This window comes from Poromitra crassiceps (assembly GCF_964638095.1).
Source record: "Poromitra crassiceps genome assembly, chromosome: 1".
NCBI lineage: Eukaryota > Metazoa > Chordata > Actinopteri > Beryciformes > Melamphaidae > Poromitra > Poromitra crassiceps.
The window spans coordinates 61,120,774-61,137,219 of record NC_139623.1 but is presented as its reverse complement, the minus strand read 5'-3'; positions in this window follow the sequence as shown (position 1 = coordinate 61,137,219).

Genomic DNA, 16,446 nt, shown 5'->3' with positions numbered 1-16,446 from the left:
GATGGGATTAGCACCCCATCTTGGCTCTCTCGTGAGGGAGAAATCCACAAACGCTACGGATTAGCCTCCTGAAAATCTGCGCAAGATCGGCGCGGCCTGGGGTCCTCCAGGCTAGAGCAAGGTGCTCGACGCAGGTAAATGACGTGCAGCGCACAGGCCCTCTTGGGGCGTCCTTGAGGCATCCCTTCAGCCTCTGGATTGCCTTTGACATAAGGGGGGTCTGGTGAGACGAAGGAGGAGCACGGCCGGGAGAAACCCACAGAGCCTAGATCCTCCATGCACCGAAGGGCCAATACTGCGGCGTAGCACTAGCTCTATTGCAGCGGATTGGGTTCTTTTTACCCCTCCCGCGGGCAACGTTGCAGATAGAGTAGTAAGGCTGATCCGTAGCGGCTTCTGGGACGTGAGTCGGGGTCTTAATTGGCCTCGGCTGGGTCTACTGGGCGAGGGTGTATGATGTTGACAGACCCGAAACACCTAACGACCCCAGATAACATCACTGATGACACGTCCTAGCGCATGCGGTAGCAGTGTATTTGAGAATGTAGAATCCTGGCTTGCCTCTGGCCGGTGACACTTAGGAAAGACTAGGTGACAACCAAGTATAGTTTGGTGACGAGCTGGAGAGACAGTTGACGGCCGGAGAGACGGCAACCCGGTACGGGATGGGATTAGCACCCCATCTTGGCTCTCTCGTGAGGGAGAAATCCACAAACGCTACGGATTAGCCTCCTGAAAATCTGCGCAAGATCGGCGCGGCCTGGGGTCCTCCAGGCTAGAGCAAGGTGCTCGACGCAGGTAAATGACGTGCAGCGCACAGGCCCTCTTGGGGCGTCCTTGAGGCATCCCTTCAGCCTCTGGATTGCCTTTGACATAAGGGGGGTCTGGTGAGACGAAGGAGGAGCACGGCCGGGAGAAACCCACAGAGCCTAGATCCTCCATGCACCGAAGGGCCAATACTGCGGCGTAGCACTAGCTCTATTGCAGCGGATTGGGTTCTTTTTACCCCTCCCGCGGGCAACGTTGCAGATAGAGTAGTAAGGCTGATCCGTAGCGGCTTCTGGGACGTGAGTCGGGGTCTTAATTGGCCTCGGCTGGGTCTACTGGGCGAGGGTGTATGATGTTGACAGACCCGAAACACCTAACGACCCCAGATAACATCACTGATGACACGTCCTAGCGCATGCGGTAGCAGTGTATTTGAGAATGTAAAACCAACATTTGCTCCAAAAGGAATTAAATCATAAAGTTAATCAAAATGCCACGAAAATATTAGGCTAGCTTAGTCAACACAGCAATCCCCCCAGTGAGGCTGAAGGTGAGTGAGGCCTGCCTCCACTTCCGGCCCGCGCTGAGAGCGCTGAGAGCCAATGCTGAGAGCACTCAGCAGCAGCCCGGAGGTCTGAAATCTCCGACAACCAAAATCAGATTTTCGTACAGGCGTCATTTTGATAAACTGATGTCATAGTGGGAAACTTCCTGGTTACTTTTGGCGAGACAAAAAATATTACAACTTAAAGTGTCATATTTACAGAGCTAGACTGTATATAAATACACAACGCACTGTGCGCATTCTAGAAACAGCAGCTCTACATAAGAAAGTTCAGAGGGGCGGGGAGCCCACAGAGGTTCTAAATCAATGGAGCTACTGTGCAGACTCTGGTTCACTGATCTGGCCGGATTCTGGCTTCAATAAAACATACAGGGAGGAGATAGGGACACTCTCTCCATTCATATATCTCAGTGGTTCAAACCTGCTTTTTCTTGTGCCCTCAAATGAATGGGTGATTTGGTACATCGTTACGTCACGGTGGTATTTGCACGTGCCCCACTCATGTGAAAAATGTTTTTTGATTGTGATTATTACTGTAGTTCACGCGGCGCGAGCCCTTTAAGACCAATACACCATGTGTAATCGCCTACTGTGTCTAATGTTAGCGGCTAGCTACTTATGTTACAACCTGGACTGTTTACTGTTAACGTAAACAGTAGGGGTGGGACAAAATATCGATACTCACGGTATCGCGATATTTCCACTTACGTTATCGATACACTGGCACCAAGTATCGATATGTTTATTAAAAAATAATAATAATAATAATTTTAATAAACAGGCTAAAATATTATGCTGTGTGTGGTAGTTGAAACATAGTTTCAAGTTGACGTTTATTTATGTTTGTAGTTGAAACAAAAACATAAATACTGTAGGCTACATGAATGGAAATGTTTGATCATTAATATCTACTTTTAGAAATTATATAGGTAGGTAGGTTATATAGGTTTTCTTGTTTTAATAATAATAATAAAAAGACTTAATGTGTAACTTTTCCTCCGTGGTATCGAAAATGGTATGAGTGAGTGAGTGAACTCTGAGAGAGTTCATGTCAGTTCTGCTAATAAATACATAATACCTGCTTCTTGCCTTTTAGGGGTATTTTTTTCTCTTCAGTTACACAGATATCGTGATGTATCGTAGGTTAAATTTCTTCCAATATATCGATTATCGCAGAATCGCTGTATCGTGATAATATCGTTATCGAGGGCCAAGTATCGTGACCATATCGTATCGTGAGTTACTCCACGATTCCCACCACTAGTAAACAGTGGATGATGTCGACATCATCAGTGATGTGTTACAGACTAGACAGTCTATGGGACAAGAAGTGTATTTAGCAGTTAGCTATCCAAGCTAGTCCTAACCTGGAGTATGTGAAAAGGAGAAAAAGTGGGGAAAGAAACAGACAAAACAAGGACTGGTTCCCAAACGAGAAATAGTCGAGAGAGGTGGGTCAGTTTACCGTAGATTGATGCTAGGTTGTTGCCTATGTTAGCGGCAGCTTCTTCTCTCAAGAGCAGCGAGCTCCGGCTGTGTCGTTTCAGTTCAGTTAGGTTGTTGTTGGAAGGATCCGCAACGTAAAACAAAAGCTGCTTCTCAATAAATAAGTGTATCGGTCCAAAGAAGAGTGAGTGAGTGAGTGAGTGAGTGAGTGAGTGAGTGTGTGTGTGTGTGTGTGTGTGTGTGTGTGTGTGTGTGTGTGTGTGTGTGTGTGTGTGATAGTGCTGCACAATTTGGGGGAAAGGTGCGATTAGCAATTATGGTGGACAATATTGCAATTTGCAATTGTGATTGCGATATAATAAACAAATGGTATCTAGGGATGTGCGGGCATGAGTTTTTGACGGTATGATAACCTTGGACAAAAATACCAGGGTTTCACATAACACAGACTAAAATACATGAAATATGTTACAATTTAAAATATATTAAAACTAAAAAAATAAAACAATTTGAAATAAAATTATCTTTACAAAAAAATAAAACATTTTGAGACATTTGCCTGTCCCAAACACCAGACCAGAAACAACAGACAAATAGAAACTGCACTGTGTTACAGCACATAGAAGATGGCTCAGCAAAGTTGCAAAGTTAGTTACATGTCTGTCCAGTAATACTAATGATACACCCCGTTTATTTATTTTGTAGCGACAGATGGCCTTAAACGCCACACTCACGTGACGCTTCTTGAGAGAGGTGAGGTAACGTGCATCTGCAGACTTTAACGAGGGACCATGAAGGCATCATGTGACAGGCTAGTTAGCTAGCCTGGAGGTGATGCTGCCAGTGCTGGCAGCTGCGACAGTGTTTTGCTGCTATCAACCTTGTTAATCTCGTTATATTCTTCATCACAGCGGGTCATTACCCACTGTGCACTTAATCGTGCACTAGTTCTGCATAAGCACCTGTAGCTCTCTCCTTATTTTACTGACTTTCTGACTAATCACACGGCTGTTTACATGCGTTTCTGGACGGCTAGCTAGTTATTAGCATAGCTTGCTGTTAGCGATCATGGATGTTCTCTCTCGCCCTCTCGGTAGATAATATGTAACCTTGCTGCACATAACATTACTTATTTGTGGGAGTGCATGGGAGAAGTCTCCCGCTAGTGTTGCCCAGTGTGATGGCAGAGAAACGTGTGTTTGCTGCGTCGCCTGTAACGTTAGTTTAGAGGAGGCTCACACACACACTGTGGCAACTCTGATTCAATCCAAGACACATGAAACAGTTTTAAACGCCGAAGCGTTGTTGTATTCACCAAAATGAAAACTCTTCCCTTATCGGGATATGTCCATGAAATATATATAACTAAAGTAGGCTGGGTTAGCCTGGGGCCAGTGAGGGGGTTTGCTCCCCACCACGTAGCCAGGGCTCCGTTCCTCGTTTAAGTGCTCCCGTAACGTGCCTGTGGACGAGAGGGGAGAGGGTCTGTCAGGCAACATCATTTTATGACACGAGAATGTTTAGGGAGAGGAGTGGAAATCTGACTTACCGCCCGACAGCAAGGAGCGCTTCCACCTGGAGGAAAACCGGCCACACAGTGAGCTTCAGAGCGGCGTCTGTTTTTCTAGGGCCACTGATTGGGGATCTGTTCCAGCCGGGCGCTCTGTTCCTAACAGCGCCCGGCTGCTAGCGGTCCCACTGATTCAGGACATAATTGGGGAAGTACCTATCAGTGATGACGCGTCCCAGACAGCGTTTCTGTTGGGATCCCCCTGCTCTGACGTCACTGTGGTGGCTGGCTGTCCTCCTGCTCTCACCTGTCAGGGGGTAGGCTGACGAGACTCCACACATCCTCCCCCTAAGCTCGCTGCCAGTGCGGGGAGCTTCCCTTTCCCCTGCTTCATCTCGGCGTGACATGGCGTCTGCGTGTGGTATCTCTCTTCCTGGTTTGTGTTCCACTTTGAACTTATAGTTCTGAAGTTCCAAGAACCACCGCGTTACCCGCTCATTTTTTTCCTTGTTCGTCGCCATCCATTTTAGGGGGGCGTGGTCCGTGATGAGGGTGAATACCCTGCCCCATAGGTAGTAGCGTAGGTAGTGAATGGCCCACTTCACCGCCAGGCATTCCTTCTCTACTGTTGAGTAGTTTCTCTCATGTTTAAGCAATTTTCTACTTATAAAGGTAACGGGGTGTTCATCCCCATCTATTACCTGCGCCAGCACTGCTCCTATTCCTGTTCCTGAGGCGTCTGTGTGTAGGATGAATGGCTTAGCGAAGTCTGGGGCTATCAGCACCGGCTCTCGGCCGAGCGCCTCCTTTAGGGCACAGAATGCGGCGTTTGTTTCCTCCGTCCATTTGACATGGTGGGGCAGCTTCTGGCGCGTTAAGTCATACAACGGGGCTGCTATGGTGGCAAAATTTTTTACAAATTTTAAATAATATGCAATCAGGCCCAGGAAGGATTTTACTTGTTTTTTCGTCCTGGGCTGGGGCCAATTTTGTATCCTCTCCACTTTGGTTATTTGGGGTTTTACGCACCCCCGGCCTATGGTGTATCCCAGGTAGTTTGTCTCTGTCCATGCCAATTTACATTTCTTGGCGTTGGCGGTGAGTCCGGCTCGGCGGAGGGCTCCCAGCACCGCTTCCAGCTGTGTCATGTGCTGCTCCCAGCTGCTGCTGTGTATGACGATATCGTCTAGATATGCCGCCGCATAAGCGCGATGGGGCCGGAGGACTCTGTCCATCAGTCGCTGAAATGTGGCCGGGGCGCCGTGTACTCCAAAGGGGAGGACGCGGTATTGAAATAGGCCGTCGGGGGTCGCGAATGCGGTTTTGGCTCTCGCCCGTCTGGTTAGGGGTACCTGCCAATAGCCTTTGGTGAGGTCCAGGGTGCTCACGAATCGAGCGGGCCCCAGCCGCTCGATTAATTCATCTACCCTTGGCATCGGGTATGCGTCAAAAGTGGATATTTCATTCAGTTTTCTAAAGTCATTGCAAAACCGAAGCGTCCCGTCTGGCTTCGGCACAATGACAATGGGGCTGGACCAGGGGCTGTGGGACTCTTCTATTACGCCCAACTCGAGCATTTTCTTCACTTCGCCCCGGATGGCTTCTCTCCGGGCCTCGGGGATGCGGTAGGGCCGCTGTCGCACCACTTTTCCCGGCGTCGTCTCAATGTCGTGTTGGATAGCGTGTGTCCGTCCTGGCAGCTCGGAGAAAACATCATGACTCCTTCCTAGGAGTTCCTTGAGATCTTGTAGTTGCTCTGGCCCCAGGTCCTGTCCGATGTCCACGGGGATCGTCTGCGGTGGCCTGGGTTGTGCGAGGGTGAGGAGGGCTAGGGGGCCGGGTCTCTCGGCGTCGTGCCATGGCTTCAGAATGTTTATGTGGTATATCTGGTGGCCTTTCCTCCTCCCCGGCTGACAGACCCGGTAATTCACTGGCCCGACCTTCTCGGTTACTTCAAATGGTCCCTGCCATTTTGCCAGGAATTTGCAGTCATGGCTGGGCACCAGCACCAGGACCTTCTCTCCTACCTGGAACTGCCGGGGTTTGGCTCCCCTGTTATAGGTGCGCGCCTGGGCTGCCTGGGCTTCCTCCATGTGACTCCGTACCAGTGGCCAGACCTTTTTGGCTCTCTCCTGGAGCCGCTCCACATGTTCGATAACATTCCGGAGGGGGGAGGGCTGGCTTTCCCAGGCCTCCTTGGCCAGGTCGAGTAGGCCACGGGGGTTTCGGCCGTAGAGGAGTTCGAACGGTGAGTATCCGGTGGAGGCCTGTGGCACCTCCCGTATGGCGAACAGCACGTATGGGAGGAGTTGGTCCCAATCTTTTCCGTCCACGTCAATCAGCTTTTTTAGCATCTTTTTCAGGGTTTGGTTGAATCTCTCGACAAGTCCATCGGTCTGGGGGTGATAAACAGAAGTTCTGATACGGGTGATTTTCAGCCATTTGTATAACGCCGTCATTACTCTGGACATAAAACAGGACCCTTGGTCTGTGAGTACCTGCTCCGCTATTCCCACTCTGCTAAATAGCAGGAACAGTTCTCGAGCGACATTTTTGGCATTAGCGGTGCGTAAAGGGATTGCCTCAGGGTAACGAGTAGCATAATCCACTATTACCAGTATGTATCGGTGTCCTCGGCTGGACTTCGGGAGAGGCCCCACGATATCCATGGCCAGCCTGGAGAACGGGACCTCGATGATTGGCAGTGGAATCAGTGGGTTCCGGTACATTGGCCGGGGTGCCGTTTTCTGGCACTCGCCACAACAACGACAGAACAGTTCAATGGCTTTCTTTATGCCGGGCCAATAGAATCTGCGTAGCACTCTATCATACGTTTTTTGGACCCCTAAGTGGGCCCCCAGTTGGTGAGTGTGGGCCAAATACAACACTCTGGATACGTATGTTTTTGGTACTAACAATTGTTCTATTAAATCCCCCCCCGGAGTTTTGGCGACTCGATACAACAACCCATGTTTAACAATAAACTGTGGAAAGTTTTGTCTCACCCCGGAACAGTGCTGGCCATCTATGCCAGCGACGGCGCGGCGGCCGGCTTCCAAATTCGGATCGGCCCATTGGGCCGAGGCAAACTCTCCGCGGCCCGGAGGTCCAGGGTCGTCCGGGAGCGGAAACTCCGCGAAAGGGTCCTCGTCGAGAGGAGGCGTGTCCGACTCGGCTGGCCGGGTTGGACCGTCTTCCGCGGCTGATGTTTCGGACTGCGGTCCGTCTGATCCCGGCCGGAAGGCTGGGCAGGCCAGGCGCGGCCGGGCCATCCTTTTTCCCCTCGGTTTCTCTCGTCGGGGCTTCTCCGGCCGCCGACCGTGACTCCAGTACCGGCTGAATAGGGGGCAGTCGGTGCCTATCAGGAGCGGGACCGGGAGGTTGGGCACCACGCCGGCGGCTACTTTTACGTCGCCTTTCGGGGTCTGGACCCGTATATAACTGACCGGATAGCTCTTCACGTCCCCGTGGACGCACGTCACCGGCATTGTCTCTGTAGTGAGGACCTCCACGAGGTCAGCCCGCACGAGCGTCACCACACTACCGGAGTCTAGGAGGGCGTGGGTGTCGATGCGGCCCACCCGGACCGGCAGTGTCGCCTGCTGGCGAGGGCCTCCTCCGGTGTGGAGGGAGGGCCGTGGTTCGTCTCCGGCGGCGGAAGGCATCGACACATCCCGGTCGGGGCAGGACCAGGAGAGGTGGTCCTCTTGTCCGCAGACATAGCACCTCCTCAGCTGCCGACTCACTCGGTCGGCCTGGGCACGAGGGTCCCTCTGGGTCGGGGGCTGTAGCGGCGGTGGCCGGCGTCGGCTGTCTCGGCTGGGTCTGTCGGCTATGGCGGGCTTTCGGAGGGGCTCGTTCTGCGTGTGGCGCATCATGTCGGCGCTGACTTGGTGGTTCTCTAGCAAGGCCACCAATGCGTTCAGCGATGAGGGGCTCACCTGGGCAGCATATTTTCGGGCGTCGGGCGGCAAGGAGCGGATACATCTGTCTATTACGAGGCGTTCTATCCACGGGGGCTCCCCGGTGGAGGTGAGCCAACTCTGGGTGAGCCTCAGCAAATCGGCGACTTGGGAGCGGGGCGGTTGGTCCGGGGTGTACCTCCAGCCATGGTACCTTTGTGCGCGAGCAGGAAGGCTGTAGCCGTAACTGGCGAGGATGGCGGTGCGCAGCTTCACAAAGTCGCGGGCCTCTCCCATGGACATGTCCCGGCAAACCCTCTGTGCCTGGCCCGTGAGGAAGGGCGCGATGATGCCTCCCCAGTGGGCTGCGGGCCATCCCTCTCGCACCGCCGTTCTTTCGAAGAGCTCCATGTATGCCTCGATATCATCGTCGGGGGTCTGCTTAGTGAGGACATCTCCTGGAGCCCGGGAAGTCGAGCCGTCTTTCTCTATTTTTTTTATCAGTTCGTGTACTGCCTGCTGTAGGTCAGTTTGGCTTTGGATTAGGGCCACCAGAGCCTGTGCTTGCTCCATGGTGCGTGCGGTTGGCGTTGAATCAGAGTGCCTGCATTCTCCACCACTTGTGGCAACTCTGATTCAATCCAAGACACATGAAACAGTTTTAAACGCCGAAGCGTTGTTGTATTCACCAAAATGAAAACTCTTCCCTTATCGGGATATGTCCATGAAATATATATAACTAAAGTAGGCTGGGTTAGCCTGGGGCCAGTGAGGGGGTTTGCTCCCCACCACGTAGCCAGGGCTCCGTTCCTCGTTTAAGTGCTCCCGTAACGTGCCTGTGGACGAGAGGGGAGAGGGTCTGTCAGGCAACATCATTTTATGACACGAGAATGTTTAGGGAGAGGAGTGGAAATCTGACTTACCGCCCGACAGCAAGGAGCGCTTCCACCTGGAGGAAAACCGGCCACACAGTGAGCTTCAGAGCGGCGTCTGTTTTTCTAGGGCCACTGATTGGGGATCTGTTCCAGCCGGGCGCTCTGTTCCTAACAGCGCCCGGCTGCTAGCGGTCCCACTGATTCAGGACATAATTGGGGAAGTACCTATCAGTGATGACGCGTCCCAGACAGCGTTTCTGTTGGGATCCCCCTGCTCTGACGTCACTGTGGTGGCTGGCTGTCCTCCTGCTCTCACCTGTCAGGGGGTAGGCTGACGAGACTCCACACACACACACACACACACTCAAAAAGACGTGAAAAAAAAATCGCACACTTTTGCGGTTACGTAATCGCACGTGCTGACATCGCGATTGCGATTCGATTAATCGTGCAGCACTAGTGTGTGAGTGTCTGAAGAATCTGAAGAAGGCCATAGGCCGAAACGTCATTTCATTAAAAACAAGGCCAGGTCGAAACCTGGCATAGGGCCGGTGTGCTCAGTAAAGTGCAGAACTCTGCCAAGCTGTATTGAGTCATTTGTGTAGTGTGCCTGTGCTGTAGTGTAGCCTATGTGGGTTAATAATCCTAACCTGACGCTGCCAGATGGACGGTATAGCTCCACATAGGTTTCACTAAACCAGTCGATCTGGGTTTGAAGTCACCAGACCCGCTGACGGAGGCGGGCACTTTGTCCAAGCTACTTGGCAGGTGATTGGATGACCCATCTGTCTATCACCGCTGGTGGGTGTTAACTTCAACCAATCAGATCGCGGAAGGTGCCTGTGGATGATCTCCGTGGTATTCATTGATTGAGTCCTCGCGGTCGTAAAGTCACCTTCGAAGCATTTAGTTAGATTATAACGAACTAGTTGTGTGGATTAGCCTTCTCAAATGTTGAGGGTCGTTTTTTAGAATTTAATACATAGAATTGGGAACGTTACATTCAATTTCATTCACTGCCTCTCACTTCCGCGGCGGCAGCCATGTTGACGAGTGAAAAGAACTACAAAGACCATGTACCCACTACTTGCCCAGACGAGCCAGAGCCCGCCTACGGCCGCCGCTGATTCGTCGAGCCGGCATGGCTCGACCAATCATCTTAACTGCCTGTGCAGGTCCAGACCGTCACGGAGAACCAAATGCAATGTGAGTTCACGTGACGGGCGGTTTAGCAGGCTATAATAATCCTGGGTTTAAGCTTCATTAACATGAAGTGCCAGATTTATGGTTAATCTAGTAATATATATTATTTTCACACATAAATGTAGGCTATTGAAATGTAGGCTTATTATGTGGTGTATTCCCAGCCTCCCCCTCCCCCCCCATACGTGTAGGCTAGGTGTTTTTTTTACAATGAATTCGTATATCATTAATAATTGGGATTATTGTAAATATTAGGATAGGTGAGATCAGATGACTGCTTACCATGTAAAAGCTTTAATAACACTGGAATTGAGGGCCATAGACTATGACCCAAAATTCAAATGTAACACTATGGCCCATAGTGTTATTAAATATTGTACATGGTATGCAGTCATCTGATGTCCCCTCCCCTAAACGTTACATGTCATGACTTGCTCCTTCCTTGGCAGAGATCTGTGCTCGAGCACATTGCCTCGTGTTTCACTGTTAACGAGTAGGCTATTGTGACAAGCGAACTTTTTCAGTGGAACAAGTTCGCTTGTCACACAATACTCGTTGGACTTATTTGAGGGCATGTATGTTTATCGTTCACGTTCGCTAACCTGTCGGTCTTTAAACTCTTTGAACAGGTCGGGGTGCCTGTCGGCAAGATGTTTAGCCAGGTTCGATGTGTTTGAGCCTTTCGCTTTGGTCGCGTTGAAGCACCTTTTACTTCAGGAGCAACTGCACGGCCGGGCGTCAAGTCAGCCAGAATGTACTAGTACGTCATCCGCTTTGTTGCTTTCAAAATAAAACGCTTATTGTAGCCTTATTTATTTTGAGTAATGCGTTACAGCCACAGTTTCACGCCATATAACATCACAACGAGTATTTTGATACAAGGTTTGCTGCTTCATTCATTGAAATACCTTTTCTCCTCCAACGTGCATCAATAAGCTATTTACTTTTGTTTAAGTAACATTATTTTGAAAGTTTTACCGGAAGTTTTCCAGCTCTTGCCGAAAAAAGCTGCCTGGAGATATTCTCCCGAATGAGAAGCACGCTTCTTCATAGCGCACGCCCGATAAAACTCATTCAAAACGTTGCACTAGTTTACTGACTACACTGTCGTTTCCCATAACGTAAGTCACAAGAAATGTGGAGAAAGAATCACTTTTTGGGAGACAATCGCATCATGGTGATCACTATTCAGCAACAATGGACATGTATTGGAAATCAAATGCCTTCGCTTGTTTCACAACTTGTCTGCTCCAAAGCGCTAATCCAACCGGAGATACTGTCTAAAGGTAGGCTTTAGAATGATGTTAGCTTAGCGTCACCTAATATCATCACAGTCAGTCCCTCTCCTGACAAAAAAATGCTCCAGGTAGCGCTTTTTCCATGCAAAAATGCAAACGTTATGTGTGAACAGCCCCATACACAGCAGATTACCCCTGCTCAGACATTACCATAGTAATCACACAGCCCGCGCCCCCCGCGCGAGTGCTCGAGCACTCGTTCATAATAGACTATTTAAATTGCTTAAAATGCCCATCCCTAGAAGCCGCTGCCATTTTCGCTGTGTCTGTCCTCCTGTGTGTCGGGAGTCGGCACGCCCACACATGAAGCAGACAGAGTCAGAGAGAGCTTTTTTCACTTTTCACCAGTCACCATTGGTTCAAGGCAACGATGTGTTTATTAGCCAGAGGTGCATTACCGCCACCTACCGGACTGGAAAGACATTTACTCGGCCTGGATCCGTGCTCAAATGCAGCGACAGAGTCGAATGTAAGGGCCCTGCTGTGCACTGCACACTGGCCCCAAAAATTGCATATGGAGCAGTGAGTGTGCGACACTTTCTTCATCCTCATGTGTGTGTGAGTGTGTCTGTCCTCTGGCGTGGTGTGGCGTCTCGAGCCTCATTCAAATCTGCCACGCTCACACACCTGGGCAGTGTTCATTCATAAATCTGCTCCAGTGGCTGCGTGCGCACCTCAGTGACATCACCTGGACACACAGCTTAACCACACCTCATTTCTCAATGAAAACCAGTCAAAAGTGTTTAGGAAAGGAAACAAGGAAGAAAGGAGAAGAGGGACTATAACCCTCCCTATCATTCCTAACATGTCACATTGCCTCCTATGACATCATCAGTGGGACAAAAATGGAAACAAACAAACAGAGATTGCCCTAAGTCCCTTTATATAATGGATGGATAGATAGATAGATAGATAGATAGATAGATAGATAGATAGATAGATAGATAGATAGATAGATAGATAGATAGATAGAGATAGATAGATAGATACATGTAGATAGATATGCTCCCATTTTGGTGTCCTGGAAGCTTCCTGGCAGCACACAGCTGTGTGAGTTTCATATTTATGTCATTTTAAATTAAACATTGAATGTAAATGTGTTGAAATTACATATTTTTGTAGGTACCACATTTCAGAAAGTGCTCTGCTCCCTACTGCTCGAAAGCTGTCGTTAGAGAAACAGGAATTCCATCTGTGTCTCAGAACTGCTTTCAGATCAAGCGTATAGTTGGGGCTTCCTAGCATTGAACTTCCCCATTTATTCATGGATTGATTCCTTATTAGCAAAGTTCAGTAGACAGTCACATGTCCTCTTGACATTTACCAACTGTTGATTGTTATTATGCGCAAATAAGCTGTGCTTCCTTCTGAGACATTTTTCCTTCACTTTGTAGATATACTTTCATAGTAATCTCTCTTTCAAGCTACAACTTAACAAATCGTCAATGTGTGTGTGTGTGTGTGTGTGTGTGTGTGTGTGTGTGTGTGTGTGTGTGTGTGTGTGTGTGCGCTTGCGTGCTTGCGTGCGTGCGTGCGTGCGTGCGTGTGTGTGTGCGTGACACGTTGATGTTAACCATATTTTAGCTGGTTGAAAAGAGGATCGTCAGAGCGAATATTTATAACTAGAAATCAACGCTGAATCCTGGTTGGTTCACTGGGTATTATTGACAATGCAAACATGATGGGATAGTATCCATCTCACAGGCTAGTAGGAAAAAACTACAGTTAAAGTTTTTGCTAGAAGTGGGCTCCCCGCATAAAACGGTGTCCACCCGCTATGCCGACCACCCGCAATGCCGACCTTAGGTTTAGGCGTGGGGGGTGGGAGAGGTTAGGTTCAGGGTTAAGGCCTAAACATGGTCGTCTGTCAGAGCCTCGCCCCGCCCTCCCCGTATGACGGCGGGTGGAGCGCCGTCCTACGGGGAGGGGGCGCCGTCGGCTGACGGGGGCTGCTCGAAAATGTGACTCAGCGCCGACGATACGTGCGTGACGTCAGCTGCACGAGAGTTGTGATTGGCCGTTGCCTTGGCTCATCGTCATAAAGTCGCCTTTCAAAGCATGACGTTAGATTATAACGAACTAGTTGTGTGGCTTAGCCTTCCCAAATGTTGAGGGTCGTTTTTTAGAATTTAATACATAGAATTGGGAACGTTACATTCAATTTCATTCAGACTGCCTGGCACACAATCTCCGCCATTTTCACACGGAGCTTCCACAGGAGGAGGGAGGGTGGGAGGAGGGAGGGCGTAGTGGCGTCCGAGCATGTAGGGCTCGCTGGCGCCGCCAGACGGCGAGACGGCTCCAATTCGAGGCGGACGGACGACCATGTTTAGGCCTTTAGGGTCTGGGGGAGGTTAGGTTTAGGCGTGGGGGGTGGGAGAGTTTATTGATGTGTGTTCTTATTTGAACACGGGCGTATTTCTGGGGTGGCAATTTGAGGAATTTGCAAGAGAGCATTCTCTGTCCAATACGTTGATGGAGAGCCTGCTCTGTAAAGGGGCCTCTCTACACCAGGGGCCCCAGTGCAACCGCACTGTCTATACCTCCACCCCTGCTGTCCACACTCTCCACACTATCCTATCTGAATATTGGACAAAATGAAATGAAATGAAATGTAAACCATAAGAGAAACCCACATACAGCGATGGGGTCTGTAAATACCCCTCGCAAATGCAACGTCTTCGTATGCGCCGTAATAATTGGATTGCAATCTGCCAAAAAGCAGCCGTCTTCTACAACAACCTTTGAGGGGTGGAGATACGCACATTACCGGTACTTCGAATTTGTTGCACGGAAGGACAAGAATGTGACACTGCAAATGTGCTACGGTACGACATCAAACCTCTCAAAGCATCTGCAGAGGCAACATGCTAACACAAAGCTGGTTGCAGAGCCAAGCTGAGTCGCCTGCCTCGACCCCAAGCAAGCAGCAAAAGCTTTCTTTTCACCAGGTAACATCAAAATCAGAGATGGACAGGCTTGTTGCCTCCTCGTACATGGTAGAGGAAATGTTGCCAGTTTCAACAGTAGAATGAAATCGCCATTTTTCAGAAACATATTGAGCAAAATACAGATGGCAGGGAACGGACAGCCACCATCAGACAGGAAAGGTTTTGCAACCTACCTTATTACGATAGAGATTTGTGCTAATGGGCATATGTAAGGTTTAATGTTGTATTGTTAACTGGCAAATTATGTGACAATGCATCTCAGGCGATGTTACGCAGTAACGCAAAAGTAATGTAACGAGTAGTGTAACAAATTACTTTCTCCAGGGAGTAATCAAGTAAAGTAAGGCATTACTTTTTTTTAAGTAATGTGTAATGTGTTATACATTACTTTTTTGAGTAACGGACCCCAACTCTGATTGTGATAGATAGATAGATAGATTTTTATTTCTGTGTCATGCACCATATTCAAGGTGCAGGGCCTGTCTGGGCTTACAAGACACAAATCATTCAAGTTCAACAATACAAACAAATCAACAAACAAGCTACAAAACGCTCAAACATAAACAAGACAGAATTAATGTATATATTCAGATGAACAACTTCTCCATTCTGAATTTCCAAGCCCTCCCAATAAACCTGGCCAAACTGAAGACTTCATCTCTGAACAACCATTCCAACTTCGCATCATCTCCTGACCAAAATAGTTCCGGTTTCTTATTTTGCATTAACTGAAATAGAGACAATCTTGGTTCCTCATATAGCGTACAATGAAACAAAAAATGAAATTCATCTTCCACAACACCTAATTCACATACAGTACAAAGTCTCTCCTCCTCAGCAATAGAATTGAACCTGCCAACCTCAATAGCCAAACCCGTTCTCAACTGGGCACATAAAGATCTTCTGGATCTATCCAGGGGTAAAGTAACATAGGGTTCTGGAGTAAACATATTTTTAATTTGAACATATGTTCTAAGTTTTGGTTTGAGCCAGATGTCATTGGCCCATTTTTCTTTATAATCAAGAAATAGCCTATGTTTAATATAGCGAACACTACAACGTAAACTGTTTCTGAAAATAAATTGCTGATCAGCTTCCCTGAACACATCATTCATATCATTACACCATGGATAGCTATGTGCTTTATCCCAGTTAAACACTTGTTTTGCAACTCTACTCTCTGGCATATTAGATAGACGGTTCCACAATCTCAACATTTCACCTTTTTGTTTGATCAAACAAGGCTCCCAACCCATATCCCCTTGAAAAGCCAACACAGGTGTAAATTGATGTACGCCCAGAAAACATCGGATTGCACGATTTTGGATGGCATTCACCCAAGCGCGTCGATTTGGGTAGGGTTGGTTGGGACAAGTCACACGCAACATTTCAGGGTGTCCAATTGTCCCTACCAACTTTTAAGCAACCTTATTTGCATTATCTTTGGAGTGCAGTTATATAGGTCATTTAGATTGTCTTCCCATATTTTGCAAGGATAGAATTGACCCGACCATTATTGAGTGAAATTAGTTTGCAATATGTTCAAAGTTACATTTACCCCTGTTTTTCACAACTGAATGGGCCAATCCAATTTTTCCCCCCCAAACTCACGTTTGATTGGCTCATTTGGCTGATGACCAAACAAACGCCCACCCACACACATGGCTCTGACACACACTACTGACACGCCGACATGCCGCCGCCGCCTCCTCCTCCTCCTCCTCCCACTCGGAAAAAGAGGGGTCCCCCTGCAGCAACTGTAAGTAACGTCGTTGCGTTAGGGTAGCAAAACGAGACGTCATTGTTGGTGGAGGTGGAGGAACCCACCACTAATTTTATTACTGAAAGTCTGACGCGCATCACGCGTCGCATTTGTGCCCCAGGCTGTCAAACTGTGACAGGCTAGAGGCTGTAGATAGGGACTTAGG